Here is a 6,110-nt window from a genome sequence, read left to right as displayed (position 1 = left end):
TTTAAAAATTTTTATTTTATTTTATTTTTCTTTATTTCATTATTAATTTTTTTAAAAAAAAACAACTCTTTTCGATTTGTTATTTTTTTATTTTTTTTTTAACTTTTTATTCTTTATTAAATCTCATTAATACTATCAACAAAACCACCCTCAGATGCCATTAAGGAAGAGAAAATCGAATATCATGGATACAAAAGAAAGAGAGGTAACACAGCTAGATGAGGAAAAATCTATGGAGAAAAAATTTAATATATTGAAAACCTTGGAGCTAAATGACAGAGAATTCAAGATAGAAATCCTAAAAATCCTCCGAGATATACAAGAAAACACAGAAAGGCAATATAGGGAGCTCAGAAAACAACTCCATGAACACAAAGAATATATGTCCAAGGAAATTGAAACTATAAAAACAAATCAAACAGAGATGAAAAACTCAATTAACGAGCTGAAAAACAAAGTAACAAGCTTAGCTAATAGAACAGGTCAGATAGAAGAGAGGATTAGTGAAATAGAAGACAAGCAACTTGAGGCACAACAGAGAGAAGAAGAAAGAGACTCAAAAATTAAAAAAAATGAGATAGCCCTACAAGAATTATCTGACTCCATCAAAAAGAATAACATAAGAATAATAGGTATATCAGAGGGAGAAGAGAGAGAAAATGGAATGGAGAACATACTTAAACAAATAATTGATGAGAACTTCCCAAGCCTGTGGAAAGAACTAAAGCCTCAAGTTCAAGAAGCAAACAGAACTCCAAGTTTTCTTAACCCCAACAAACCTACTCCAAGGCATATCATAATGAAATTGACACAAACCAACAGCAAAGAAAAAATTCTCAAGGCAGCCAGGGAAAAGAAGAATACAACATATAAAGGAAGGCCCATTAGATTATCATCAGATTTCTCAGCAGAAACTCTACAAGCTAGAAGAGAGTGGACCCCAATATTTAAAGTCCTGAAAGAGAGGAACTTTCAGCCACGAATACTATACCCATCAAAGCTATCCTTCAAATACGAAGGAGAAATAAAAACATTCACAGATACAGAAAAGATGAGGGAATTTATCATCAGAAAACCCCCACTCCAGGAATTACTAAAGGGGGTTCTCCAATCAGATACAAAGAACAAAAAAAAAACAGAGCCACAAGTAAAAGCTCCAAGAAGAACACAATAAAACCAAATTTAAACTGTGACAACAACAGAAAGAAAGAGGGGGAGAAGACGGAGATTAAGAGTAGCAAAGGACGATGGAGTGCAAAAGTACTCACAAAATAGTTCGCTACAATGAACAGGGTAGGGACCCTTTTCATTACTCAAAGGTAACCACCATTGAAAAAACCACCACAGAAGCACATGAGATAAAAAAGATAGCAACAGAGGAAAGATGTATGGAATACAACCAAATAAAAACAAAAGATAGAAAAACGAAAGAGAAGGATCAAACAAGACACAAAACTAACAGAAAGCAAGATATAAAATGGCAATAGGGAACTCACAAGTATCAATAATTACACTAAATGTAAATGGATTAAACTCACCAATAAAAAGGCACAGAGTAGCAGAATGGATTAAAAAAGAAAATCCAACTGTATGCTGCCTACAGGAAACTCATCTAAGTAACAAGGATAAAAACAAATTCAAAGTGAAAGGCTGGAAAACAATACTCCAAGCAAATAACATCCAAAAAAAAGCAGGTGTAGCAATACTCATATCGGATAATGCTGACTACAAGACAGGAAAAGTACTTAGAGACAAAAATGGCCATTTCATAATGGCTAAGGGGACACTGAATCAAGAAGACATAACAATTCTTAATATATATGCACCAAACCAAGGAGCACCAAAATATATAAGACAGCTATTTATTGATCTTAAAACAAAAACTGACAAAAATACAATCATACTTGGAGACCTCAATACACCGCTGACGGCTCTAGATCGGTCATCCAAACAGAGAATCAACAAAGACATAGTGGCCTTAAACAAAACACTAGAGCACCTGGATATGATAGACATCTACAGGACATTTCATCCCAAAGTGACTGAGTATACATTTTTCTCCAGTGTACATGGATCATTCTCAAGAATTGACCATATGTTGGGCCACAAAAACAATATCAGCAAATTCAGAAAAATTGAAGTTGTACCAAGCATATTTTCTGATCATAAAGCCTTGAAACTAGAATTCAACTGCAAAAAAGAGGAAAAAAGTCCCACAAAAATGTGGAAACTAAACAACATACTTTTAAAAAATGAATGGGTCAAAGAAGAAATAAGTGCAGAGATCAAAAGATATATACAGACTAATGAAAATGACAATACGACATATCAGAATCTATGGGATGCAGCAAAAGCAGTGATAAGAGGGAAGTTCATATCACTTCAGGCATATATGAACAAACAAGAGAGAGCCCAAGTGAACCACTTAACTTCCCACCTTAAGGAACTAGAAAAAGAAGAACAAAGACAACCCAAAACCAGCCGAAGAAAGGAGATAATAAAAATCAGAGCAGAAATAAATGAATTAGAGAACAGAAAAACTATAGAAAAAATTAATAGAACAAGGAGCTGGTTCTTTGAAAAGATCAATAAAATTGACAAACCCTTGGCAAGACTTACCAAGGAAAAAAGAGAAAGAACTCATATAAACAAAATCCAAAATGAAAGAGGAGAAATCACCACGGACACCGTAGCTATACAAAGAATTATTGTAGAATACTATGAAAAACTTTATGCCACTAAATTCAACAACCTAGAAGAAATGGATAAATTCCTAGAACAATACAACCTTCCTAGACTGAGTCAAGAAGAAGCAGAAAGCCTAAACAGACCTATCAGTAGAGAAGAAATAGAAAAAACCATTAAAAACCTCCCCCAAAATAAAAGTCCAGGCCCTGACGGCTATACCAGCGAATTTTATCAAACATTCAAAGAAGACTTGGTTCCTATTCTACTCAAAGTCTTCCAAAAAATTGAAGAAGAAGCAATACTTCCAAACACATTTTATGAGGCCAACATAACCCTCATACCAAAACCAGGCAAGGATGGCACAAAAAAAGAAAACTACAGACCAATATCTCTAATGAATACAGATGCTAAAATACTAAACAAAATACTAGCAAATCGAATACAACAACATATTAAAAAAATAATACATCATGATCAAGTGGGATTCATCCCAGAATCTCAAGGATGGTTCAACATACGTAAAACGGTTAACGTAATACACCATATCAACAAAACAAAGAACAAAAACCACATGATCTTATCAATAGACGCAGAAAAGGCTTTCTATAAAATACAACACAATTTTATGTTTAAGACTCTCAACAAAATGGGTATAGAAGGAAAATATCTCAACATGATAAAGGCCATATATGATAAACCATCAGCTAACATCATATTAAATGGCACTAAACTGAAGGCTTTCCCCCTTAAATCAGGAACAAGACAGGGTTGTCCACTCTCTCCACTCTTATTTAATGTGGTACTAGAGGTTCTAGCCAGAGCAATCAGACAAGACAAAGAAATAAAAGGCATCCATATCGGAAAAGAAGAAGTAAAGGTATCACTTTTTGCAGATGATATGATCCTATACATAGAAAACCCCAAAGAATCCACAAAAAGACTACTAGAAACAATAAGCCAATACAGTAAGGTCGCAGGATACAAAATTAACATACAGAAGTCAATAGCCTTTCTATATGCCAACAATGAAACAACTGAGAAGGAACTCAAAAGAATAATCCCCTTCACGATTGCAACAAAAAAAATAAAATACTTAGGAATAAACATAACAAAGAATGTAAAGGACTTATATAATGAAAACTATAAACCATTGTTAAGGGAAATCGAAAAAGATATAATGAGATGGAAGAATATACCTTGTTCTTGGCTAGGAAGAATAAATATAATCAAGATGGCTATATTACCCAAAGCAATATACAAATTTAATGCAATTCCCATCAAAATCCCAATGACATTTTTTAAAGAAATAGAGCAAAAAATCATCAGATTTATATGGAACTATAAAAAACCCCGAATAGCCAAAGCAATCCTAAAGAAAAAGAATGAAGCTGGGGGCATAACAATACCTGACTTCAAACTCTATTATAGGGCCACGACAATCAAAACAGCATGGTATTGGCAGAAAAATAGACACTCAGACCAATGGAACAGAATAGAAAGTCCAGAAATAAAACCACATATATATAGTCAAATAATTTTTGATAAAGGGGCCAACAACACACAATGGAGAAAAGAAAGCCTCTTCAATAAATGGTGCTGGGAAAACTGGAAAGCCACATGCAAAAGAATGAAACTGGACTACAGTCTCTCCCCCTGTACAAAAATTAACTCAAAATGGATCAAAGATCTAAACATAAGACCTGAAACAATTAAGTACATAGAAGAAGACATAGGTACTCAACTCATGGACCTGGGTTTTAAAGAGCATTTTATGAATTTGACTCCAATGGCAAGAGAAGTGAAGGCAAAAATTAATGAATGGGACTACATCAGACTAAGAAGTTTTTGCTCAGCAAGGGAAACTGATAACAAAATAAACAGAAAGCCAACTAAATGGGAAATGATATTTTCAAACAACAGCTCAGATAAGGGCCTAATATCCAAAATATACAAAGAACTCATAAAACTCAACAACAAACAAACAAACAATCCAATAAAAAAATGGGAAGAGGATATGAATAGACACTTCTCCCAGGAAGAAATACAAATGGCCAACAGATATATGAAAAGATGCTCATCTTCTTTAGCTATTAGAGAAATGCAAATCAAAACGGCAATGAGATACCACCTCACACCTGTTCGATTAGCTGTTATTAGCAAGTCAGGTAATAGCAAATGTTGGAGAGGCTGTGGAGAAAAAGGAACCCTCATACACTGTTGGTGGGAATGTAAAGTAGTACAACCATTATGGAAGAAAGTATGGTGGTTCCTCAAAAAACTGAAAATAGAACTACCTTATGACCCAGCAATCCCTCTACTGGGTATATATCCCCAAAACTCAGAAACATTGATACGTAAAGACACATGCAGCCCCATGTTTATTGCAGCATTGTTCACAGTGGCCAGGACATGGAAACAACCAAAAAGCCCATCAATAGATGACTGGATAAAGAAGATGTGGCACATATACACTATGGAATACTACTCAGCCATAAGAAATGATGACTTCGCAACATTTACAGCAAAATGGTGGGATCTTGATAACATGATACGAAGCGAAATAAGTAAATCAGAAAAAAACAGGAACTGTATTATTCCATACGTAGGTGGGACATAATAGTGAAACTAAGAGACATTGATAAGAGTGTGGTGGTTACGGGGGGGAGGGGGGAATGGGAGAGGGATAGGGGGTGGGAGGGTCACAAAGAAAACAAGATAGAATGTGACAGAGGATAATCTGACTTTGGGTGGTGGGTATGCAACATAATTGAACGACAAGATAACCTGGACTTGTTATCTTTGAATATATGTATCCTGATTTATTGATGTCACCCCATTAAAAAAATAAAATTATAAAAAAAAAAAAAAAAAAAAAAAAAAAAAAAGATGTATATGTAAGCCAATGCACTCATCTACCTTGCCCTGTAATTTACAGGCATTTTCCTCTAAAAATAAAATGTGACATGGAAACGGGTTATGTAGAACTCATGGGAGTGCAGATGAGTATGGCTATATCTAAAGTAATTGTCAAAATTGTTGTAACCAAAAACAACACCTTCTGTAACTGGTAGTTTAATGATTATAAAACAAGATTACCCATATTTTCCCATGTATAAGGTGCAGTCTTTTTTGAAAAATTTGGGGTCTAAAAACTAGGTGCATCTTGTATAGTGGTTGTAGATTTTTTACTTGCCTTTCCTGCTTTTTCATGCCTGTTGTTTTTGTGCTCATTGTTTTGTACTTGTTACCATTATAATTTACTAGATTATGTTTTTCCATATCTCGCCGAGAAATTACTCAGTAAAGATTTTCGTACAGTGCTGAATTCAAGTTAGAAGTGATCAAATTTGTAAAAGTGAATGGAAATCATGCTGCTAAGCATAAGTTTGGTCTAACTCCAACTGAGAAATCAGTACAAAACA

The sequence above is a fragment of the Saccopteryx bilineata genome, chromosome X (genome assembly GCF_036850765.1).
Source record: "Saccopteryx bilineata isolate mSacBil1 chromosome X, mSacBil1_pri_phased_curated, whole genome shotgun sequence".
In the NCBI taxonomy this organism is placed as follows: domain Eukaryota; kingdom Metazoa; phylum Chordata; class Mammalia; order Chiroptera; family Emballonuridae; genus Saccopteryx; species Saccopteryx bilineata.
This window is presented reverse-complemented; position numbering follows the sequence as displayed.